This window comes from Corvus hawaiiensis, chromosome Z (genome assembly GCF_020740725.1).
Source record: "Corvus hawaiiensis isolate bCorHaw1 chromosome Z, bCorHaw1.pri.cur, whole genome shotgun sequence".
Classification (NCBI taxonomy): Eukaryota; Metazoa; Chordata; class Aves; order Passeriformes; family Corvidae; genus Corvus; species Corvus hawaiiensis.
The window spans coordinates 11,200,303-11,211,050 of NC_063255.1; positions in this window are offsets into that span (position 1 = coordinate 11,200,303).

A 10,748-nucleotide genomic window follows, 5' to 3' on the forward strand; every position below is an offset into this window, starting at 1 on the left:
ACTTCATAATGTTGATGATTGCCCAGCCCTCTCATCAAGTGTCTCTCTGCAGGTTCTCTCTGCCTTGGAGGGAGATAACAGCTCCTCCCAAATCAGTATTGTCTGCAGACGTAGTATGCTTTCCAGTCCTGCATCCAAAGTTATTTATGAAGATGCACAGGGCCCATGATGGAGCACTGCAGAACTCCACACATGATGAGTTGCCAGTCTGATGTCACCCCATTCACTGCAACCCTTTATGTCTGAAACATCAGGCAGTTGCTCACCCATTGCATGATGCATGAGGAACGTCCATTACTGAACAACCTGCCCTATGTGTAAGTGTCACACCTTGCCGGAGGCTGGGCAAAGTCACCTGGGAGCTGGGAGTGGGCTGGATATGAAATGGCCATCTTTCCCTACAAAGAAACATATTTGGGATGTTGTCAAGCTCCCTAGAACAGCAGCTAGTCTCAACTTGATGGAGATCAAGAAAAAGAAGAAATTAATCCTGCTGCTAAATACAATAAATGGATGCTTTCTTGCTTAAAATGTATAGTAAAATTTATTATAAAAGCCTGAGATAGGCTTTCTTTTGTAATTCTATATCTCTTTCCTCCAACTGAAGATCTACAGTAATATGCTAGTGGTGATCTAGGAGTGAATTGCAGATTCGATTGGTTTTAGATTTGTTTTTAGTGTTGTTTCTTCTTTCTGGTTGCATTCTGTGGGGGAAGAATGGTTGTGTATGCTTTCTGCACTGTCAACAAACAATGAAGATTTCTTGATCCTGATCCTCTAACCTTAATACTAGCTTTTCATTACAGGCCTCTGATTCCAGTGTAACTGTCTAGCAAAGCTTCCGATAAAGGGAATTTTTTATCCCTGACACTTTTCACCATGATAAATTGCGAGAAGAAGTTATTTCCTGGTAAACAGAAGGCAGCCAAGTGCTCCCTGACTGCCCCCATTTCTCCAGCATCTCTGGTCTCAGAGTGGCTGTGCAAGTGCTCGCAGTAAGACTTGTTTCATTCTCTCTTGCTGATGGGGATCATTTCTGTAGTTTCTGTTTTGCAGTTGAATATTACAGCACAGAATGGAGACATCATCTGCCACTCATTAATAAGGTGGTGATTCTGCCATAAACTGAATCCAGTGGAAATCTTCAGCATGCCGAAATCAGTGGGATTTTTACTGTTGCTTCAGTAGGGTCTGGATTGCTCTTTGCAAGGACTTTTGGTTTGCTCCTGTGCTCTGTCACAGGGGTCCCCAACTCTTAGATCAAGGACTGAAGTTCTTTAATATTTCCTGCAACATCTGTCTTTTTCTTAGAAGTGATGACTTATATTAGGTAACGATAGTTTTCCTGTTCACTGTGGGCAGGAAATGCCATCCCTCCTTTGCCATTGTAAGCTCCGAGTAACATACCTGGCTTGATGGACCATTGCCTTGGGCCATAACTTATAATTGGAGAAGATACAGGAAACATTAAGTGAATCTGTCAGGGTAACCTAGGTCACCTAGTTCTCAAAGAACAGCCTTCTCGGTAATGCACCTTTTCTACTGCACAGAAAAAAACCCCATCTATTTGGTCTTAACATCAGAGAGGAAGCATCATCCAAAATAAGTATACCAAGCCTTTCCACACAAATTTCCATACAAATTCCAACATATCTAACTTTTCACTAGCACAGGAATATGTGTAATGTATATACTGTACACTTACCAGAGACAGAGACAGCTGGGGCATGATTCAATGGCTGGATAGCTAGCACCTGCTGATGTGGGCTTCTCACCATGGCTTCTGTATAAGTACTTATTGTAATGTAGAATGTAAAATTTGAGAAATATAGAAGAGAACTGAATAGTGTCTGTTATAATGTTTATCCTTATGCAACCTCAGAAAGGGGTAATCCAGAGTTTTCTTCAGGGGTTTGAAGGTAAATCAGATACATAGATTTAAATATCAACTGCCGAACTTTTGCTGATGAGCCACTGCTTAGTAATAGCAATTACTGTTCCTTCTTAAAAATATGAAAACATCTGGTATTAAATGTTTGAGTCCTGGTGTCTTTATATTTCAGATGCTGTGAGAGTGGTAATTATCTCTTGATTTAAGATTTTGGTGCAAAATAAGACTACTAAATGCAAAATTGCTAGACACAGTAAACACAGTAGAAAATAGCTACCAGTGGTTTTGCTAGTAACACTTTCCCAGTGAGTGATAAAACAGAGACCATCTTAGCCAGTGTTTTTCCCATAAGTTCTCGCAGAGCCCACTGCTGTCCAGTGCACTCTTGAGTTTGCACTCCAGAAAGGGCAGGGAAGCATCTCTAGCAGCAGTATAAATTGTGACATTCATGATAGTTCCAGCTTAACATATTCAGTTGTGTATTCAGAGGGAGAAGTCCATCACATTTCTCCTCACCCAGACATCCTTGAGCAACAGGCTTTGACAATTTTTTTCAGAAAAGGGAGGCTTCAACTGTGTCTGTAACAGAAACAACTCCGTTTCACTGATTGAGGGTGATTTGATAAGGATGCCACAAATAACGTTTTTAAAACCAAAACGTAACTAAATTAATGAAACCTGTGCTCACAGATGTCAATTTTGCTATAAGGAGGTCTTTCAACAGCTCCCACGGCTGTGTGTTCATATGTGGGTTGGCATGAAGGTTTCCAATGCAGATAGATTTGGGCAAGCTGATCTTCATTCCTTGATTACTGCAAATGACATGCTCCTAAAGGTGTATGGCTGCATCCAAGATAATAATCTTTGGCTGTGCTTTTACTCAATTGAGGAGAGAAACAGACCCTTAGAAGACAGAATTTCTGTCTTCTTATATAGACATCTCAAAGCAAGCTGGGTGAGTTGTGCCCTGGTGGTGCCTGTCTTCCTGTGCTGACTTTGAAGGAAGGTAGGGGGTGACTAGGACAAACACAAGTATTTATGCTATAGATATCCAAAACTGGATTAAACTTTCCTACTTCTGTTTTTAAAAAAAGAATATGTTTAAGATATTTAAGTTTAACTTACATTTAATTTCAGCACCAAATGATTTGTCTTCCAGATCAGCACTATTTGTATTGCCGTTTCTTTTCAGGAATAACTGGCTCCATCCACAAAAGACCAAAGCTGTTGTAGGGTTCAGCACTGTGGTAACTCAAGATTGTCTCCTGAAAGGGTGCTGAGCACCAAACGAGGTGCCTGTGCCTCCTTCCCATTGCATGTTCTGTCAACCAGAAAACATGCAGAGTTATTCACATGTGGGTGGAAGAGACGAGTGTCTGTATGAGACACAGCCATCAGCAGAACAGGGATGGGTGGGTGTTGTGCATCATGCCCTGTGAATTACCCAGAGAGCCCAGTTGTTCTTGGACCTGCAATAACCAAACCCAGAAAAGACAGGACTTGATATTAACTCAACTGTTGTTCATTCTTAAATTAAACCTTGTTGCTAAAATTCCCATTTTATCTTTGGAAGCTGTTACTTCCATAACTTGTGGGGTAGCAGAGCCTTTCACCCAGCATCTTCCTTGTCTGGGGAAATCATTTACCTCGGGCACATATGGTATCTCAAGCATCAGGGCATGAAGGGTACCGGCACACTTATGGCCCAGACCACCTTGTCATGGGAATTCCCCACCTATCCATGGCCCAGGAAACTGTTTCAGCCTCTCAAGGCCATCAGGCCTTGCCCCTCCTGGTCATGGACCTTACTGGTTGGGATCCCTGCCCATAGACCAATAAACCATGCCGGCCTTGGCCTGTCCCCATCCCCTGGAAGGTGCCTGGGGCTAGGGCTGCCTGGCTCTCTGGGTGTGGGGTGAGGAGTGGACCTGTTGGAATGAGCCCAGAGGAGGCCACAAAGATGATCAGGGCCTGGAACATCTCTCCTATGAGAAAAGACTGGGAGAGCTGGGGCTGTTCAACCTGGAGAAGACTGCTGAGAGAGACCTTATAGCACCTTTCAGTACCTAAAGGGGGCCCACAAGACAGCTGGAGAGGGACTTTTTACAAGAGCATGTAGTGATAGGACAAGGGGAAATTAGCTGAAAGATTTAGATTAGATGTTAGGAAGAAATTCTTTACTGTGAATGTGTTGGGGCACTGGGACAGGTCGCCCAGTGAAATTGTGGATACCTCAGGCTGGATGGAACTTTGAGCAACCTGGTCTAGTGGAAGGTGTCCTTGCCCATGGAATGGGGATTGGATTAGAAGATCTTTAAAGTCCCTTCCTACCCAAAGCATTTTATGATTTCATGATTGGTTTGAGCTACCAGGTATTGCCTGCTGCCCTGGGGATCTATAGGGAGACCTGGCCCCTATGGCACGCAGGAAGGTGAAGAAGTGCACCCTTATCTGGAAATCAAAAACATGTCAGCAAGTGCAAACTCATAATGATATTTTCTTTACTGGGCACATAACCTGGTTACCAGAGATTTTCTCCCTCTACTGTACTCTGCTGCTGAGACCTTGCTAAATAATAGAATCAGTCTTTCTCTTTTATTAGATTCTTCTGTGAGCATAGTGTAATTGTGCAGCTGATAGAAGAGCTTTAGCTTTTACGTGATATCCTACTTTTCAGACAAATCAACTACAAAAAATTGTCACACAACTGATTGAGGGTAACTGGGGACCAAGTGTGAATTTCAGGCCCATATGTTAAGGTCATTGTGACCCATGTGTTAAAACCCACTCAGGGAGAAAATAAAGCTGACTATCCTCAGTTCACTGGCTGTTTATGTGTATCTCAGGAAGGCTTTCTGACACGGCACTGTAAAGCAGCTGATCTGTAGCTTCATATTACCAGTCCCAAGAGAGAGCTGCAATAAAGAGTAAAGCAGAAATGAGATCTGTTCCTGGAAATCAGCTCAGCTAGAGGCAATTGAAACCTATAGCAGAATCAAGCATGACTGGTTGAAAGCACTTAATTTTTTGTTTTTCTCAATTTCAACAATTGTTGTTTATGATGCACATCTAATCAGGAAGATCCAGGTTATATTAAGGAGGTGATGTATGTGTCACTGTCAAAGCCTCGTTCCCAAAATGAGTCACTGAACACACCACCAGCCACTCTGGGGGGTGCAGGACTGAGGAAGGCCCTGACCTCATTGAAGCCCATCGATGCTTTCCCCAGCACAGCCAGATAATATTACAGGAAGGTGGTGATCTTGGTTTACCTGGAAAAATATCTATGGAAAAAACAACTTGTCCAAGGACTACAGGGACAAAGAGCCATGACACACACCAGCCACGCTGCTGGATTCAACAGACATTCTTTCGATTTCAGAAGTCGAAAGTAAGCTGGTCTTCTGTCAAATTTGGAGAGTAAGGATTTTTTCCATTTAATGTTGTTTTTTTTTTTTGAGCTCCGGAGACACTTGTGTCCTTGTCAGGGGTGTAGAATAGAAGAGAATGAAGCCACATGCCCAGTACTTGATTGAAAATGTCTCAATGACCCACAACCCCTCTTTCTCCATTTTGGTCCCTTAATTGTGACATTGACATGAATTGGCTATTGAAAAGATAAAGTCTTTGTGAGGATTGGACAGAGACCTGCTACCACTGGGAAATGCCTTGATTTAGGTCCACATTTTCAATGCTAAATTTGATGGCCAGTCCTTGGATTAGCAAAAGTTCTATGATTGCTGGTTACAAAGCTTTGTACTGCATGTAATGACCTGCTGATTTCATTTGCAAAGGTTTGAAAGGTAGAAATGAGCATGGCAAATAAGTACCTCTCATGGAACCATTTTGGGAGCTACTGTTATTACCAGTGATCATCCAAGAGAAAAAAAAGTAGTTAGCAAATAAATAGCACTTCTGAGTTGGACTTTAGCAACGGGCTAATTTCCTGGAAGTATTTCAGAACAGTTACTTTATAAAGTAGTTGCATTTAAGATTTCATTGCTTGTGTAAGTTCAGGATACTTTTAGAGAGAAGTGATTTTTGTTCTGTGTTCCCAGAAGCAGCAGAGAGGCATCACCATCACGTTGCAGCCATTTTTGTCCTCTGTCAAGCAGCCTGGTTGTATCTGTGCTGCTAAAATGAAAGAGGATCAGGCCATGGGCTCCAGAAAGGTGGACATGATTCTCCTTCCTGTTGAATTACTTAATGTGATTTTAGTCTGTACTTGCTGGTTCTCCCCCAAAAGAGCATTTGGGTTCAACTGAACCACTCATATGGGCCAGGGACTGTTCCCATCAAGACAACTGTTTTTGTGGGGGTTGTTGGCTGGATGTGAACTGACCTACACCCCTTTGCCTCTGGGACTGCAAAATGAGGCCTGTCTAGTTTTATTAACCAGTTACAGTCACTGGTTATTTACTCTTTCCCAGGAACTCCTAGACTTGGTTTACTTTATCCACAGGCCCATGTCTGTTATGAAACTCCCTAGCGTGCATTAAGGACAGATAACCATCTATCAGGGACAAACAGTCCAAAGGGTCAGAGCTCAGGGCCAGAGAAATGTTACAGTTTTTGGAGTATAAATGAAACTTGACATAGTGTTTCAGTCACTTGAGACCTCTAAAAGGGGCTGGGAAATTTTAAGAAACCAAGATGTTGTCTTGGTATTGACCAAATCCTTAAGCAATATTCCCTGTGTGCCTTCAAGCTCTTTTAAGTTAAATCTGCATGATACAATACCTGATGGTATTAGATGATAATCAGCTCATATCTTTGGTTTTGTTTGCTAAGGAATAATTTCTTAATAAATACATGTGAAATCCTGGGTTATTGCATTAGCATTTGTGAACACATGGTTGTTTTTTCTGTGAAATTCCTCTGAGAGTTACTGTGCCAACATTTGTTGTGCAATGCTTTTATTTGCTGTGTAACAGGGTGAGACCAGCAGTGATTTTTCCTGTAAATGTGAATTTTTTCTTGGCTGACACAGCATGCAGGGCCCTGCTAAGAAACATCTGGGTAGTGGCTGCATTCATTACTGGATTGATGGGTGTGCCTGGGGGTGTGTGCAGGTACGTGTTTGCACATAGGTGCAAAACTATGCATTTACTGGAGGTACTGAAAAGGCTTTAGCACTGGCTAACACCAGTACATGTCTTAGTGTCCTGGCTTAGTTTTTAGCTTTATGATATATGTCCTATGTTTCTAAAATTAACCTGTGAAAAACCTTGAGTGCAGCATCAAAACAGCACGAGCAGTCAGTCCTTGTTAGTCCTTGCAGTGTGGCTGGCACTGCTGGCCCCAGCTCTTTATTTGTGCCACCTCTTCACAGCCTTAAAGATGACTGGTCTCAAAGCACTGCCCTGTGCTCATGCTAATCCATTCCAACCTCCTCAGTGTTTATTAGCCAGCCAATGTATTTCCCCAGTGCAGCTACATGGTCTCCAGATCAGGCTATCTTGTGTCTAGACAGCTTAAAGAGCAGGAAGAGTCAGTATACATAGCCTAAGACCATCTTTGGGATTCACAGGGATTTAGCTGTTTCAGAATGAGACTTTATTGGTGAGTTTCCATAAAATCTGGTAGAGGAAACAATGTCGAGAGAAGAAAAGAATCAAACTTCAATTGTTCTGTAGATAATGTTCCCAAAATTTCCTTCTGAGAGACACATACCTTTTCCTCCTGCTTCAACCAGTGTTAGAAGGACCAGGAGAAGTTTGATTGCATCTTGGTGGGAGCTTCACGTACTGAGAAAGACTATATCCAGTATGTGTGTTCTGGGAGCAATGGTATATACTGGAATAAAGATGACAATCCTGTTTTCAGGTCAGTATCAACATGTATGTGTCCTGGGAGATGATCTAAATAAATTCACTCTCACTGTGAAATGCCAGCTTTGGCGTCTTTTTCTATTTGGAGAGGATTTGCAGCAGCCTCTGCTTCTACATGTGCCTGGACTAATTGCACAAGTAGAATGCTATATCCAGCTTTATGCATATCCCAGTACTTATATAGCTCTCCTCATCATAAGATTTGATAACCTGAGTAATAGTTCCCAAAATAAAAGAACATTCCTTGTGTTGGTTGGTTGCCTGTTGGGATCAATAAGGCCTGTAGCATGAGCAAGTTCAGCAATCATCATAAATTGCATAATTATTCAGAAAGTGAATAATACAATAATTTTAAAAGTCTTGGTGTAATTGATGTCAACAGTAAGTTATAAAATCCATGGCTTTGTTTACCAGAAGCTACTGATCTAGTCTGGTTAAACTATCACTGCCCAAAAGCACTGCTGGCAGGCAGCTCTTTGCCACTGCTTATCTCTTGCTAAAGTTTATTTTGCATATTCACACTTAATACAGTTCTTAGAGGCTGTATAATAAAAATCCATTTAGAGAAGTGCTAAAGTAAGTTGATAGTTTTCTCTTGCATGCTGTGGCATAGAGCTCTGCCCGCTGGCCCCTGACCACAAGAAGTGAAAACAGCCACCTAAGGAACACATGTGGGAGAACAGATCCCAGGGGCTGAGCTCTGAGCAATTAGCACGTCTCCTGAGTTAAGCCAGAAAATCCAGTGTGCCAGCAGCATCCTTCTGCTGGTCAGAAACAACTCCTCTGTGTTTTACAGCAGAGAGACTAAAAAATCAATAGCAGTTTATATTCCTGTGCCCCCTGTCATGCACAGTAATGGCTCTGCTGTTACTTACCGTGGCAGCTCATCACAGTGAGCAATGCGGCAGAGCCAAGGTGTGGTGGAAATGGAGCTGATCTGTAATAGCATTATGAATGTGGCGATACAATGGCTTTAGGTGGTAGCAAGACCAGGTCAGGAAGTTATTGAATAAGATTCTATTTGAGCTGGAGAGAGAATGAACAAAGAAGTGATGCAACAGCTCTCAAGACTGAAAGCAGTTGGGAAAATCGTCAGGTGTAAAGAAATTGCGAGGGTGTTTTATCAGGTTCTGTCTGGCAAGCGAGGGGAAACAGCAAGTTAAGCACTGCAAGAAGAGAGATGGAATAGTGGAAGTGCACTGGCCAAAGCTGTCCAAAGAAGACGTTAACAAAACAGGGAGAAAAGGGACTTCTCAGTGGTGGGGAAAAAATATACCTTGTAAATGTTATTTTTGACAGCTTTTTAATGTTTTCAAGTCATGTTCTACTTCAAAACATTTTTTTCGGTTAATGATGTTTTGCTTTTGGCAGGGCATTAAACTGCTCATCTGACATCACCTGGGAGGGTCTTGCCCAGGGCTGCAAATCAGGGAGTGCTTTGGGAATCACAGCAACCTGCTTCACGTGTCTCTCATCCTGGCAGGCAGAGGATGCCTGTGGGTGTCAGGGGATGGGCTCAAGAAGCCATGAGAAGCACACTGGGGAATTAGTCTCCAATGAAAAAGAGATTTGCAAATGATACCTCACTCTACTAGTGCTACTATTAGTACTTCAACAACTAGGTTGGTGGACATAACTTGCTATCCTTCAGTTAGTCTCCAGATATACACTGGTCCCAAATCTTTTCTATGCAGGTGGACTCCCATCTGGCAGGAACTTAGGAAGCTTCTCCCATGTCACTGTATAAGCAGACAAATTTTCTATCACTCTGCAGATGTTAATTTTCTGCTCCCACATTAGGAAAAAATACATCAGAAGAGTTTTAATCCTTCCTAAGTTTCTATTAGTTACTTGACTGTTCTGTTTGGAGTTATTCCACATCTTATGCTTAACCTGGGGGCACTACTGCTCTGGGATAGTCCTGCTGTATCCTTCCCGCCTTCACTTCTAGGGCATCTTCTTCTTTTTCCAGCTTGTCATTTTTCACAAAGGGACCCTGTCACAGGGTTGTTTGAGCATAAGTCCAGTTTTGTTGTCCCTTCAATAGTATACAAACCTGTTGTCTATCTTTTAAAAACATGCAATGGATGATTAGATCTGAAAGGTATGGATTCTTTGTTATCTTTCAGGAAAATACACAGGTGGGGAGAGAAAGATTTCTCCTTTATCTGCCCCAAGAGGAAGGACACAGTGCAGACTTACTTCTTATTACTCTGAGAATCTATACCAACAAAAAAATTCCTAGAAAACCAGGTTTTGATAGTGCTGCTGCTCAGCAGACCACTTTTTTGGAAGGCAGCAGCAAAGGCTGAATTTCACCCCACATGCTGATACTGTTTACCAAATAACATTAACTAGGAGGAATTTTTTCAGCATTCATAAAGGTCCCTCCATTCTGTTCTTGTACCTATTGCTCTGAACCAGGCAGGCCTTTTTACTGAGCAGTTTGTGGTATCTTCCAAGTCACTGGCTTCAGATGATCTCAGCAGTACAGATAACAAGCTTACCCTACCTAGATCTGTTTACCTTACCTTCATCTGAGTTAAATTTATCTGCCACAGCTGCCCAAAGCTCAGGTCATCTAATATCAAACTCCTCCCAAGTATCCTGATAAATGGTCATAGGGCAAATACATGGTTATTTAATTCAGGTAAAACAAAGGGGTTTATCACTCTGCCAGGTAATTTTGCTAAGCTTATTGATTTCATGGAACCATGGTCCCCCTGTTGTTCCTCTCATCTGACACTCATCTGATTTTGCTTTCTTACCAAGACTTGCTCATCAGTTTAATATCAATGTGGTGGACCACAGTGACTGGAGATGCTCATGTACTGAAAGGGACAAAGTGTGGCCAGCAGAACTGCATACTACAGGAATGATTGTGTGAGTGGACAGTGCATCCCAGACACTGATCCTACATTAACTTGTTTTTCTTTCAATGAATAGTCATATTGCTTTGAAGAAAACTTCTACCTATTCACCTTACTTTTCCTCTCATGCAGCATTAGACAGTCAGATGGTTGGCT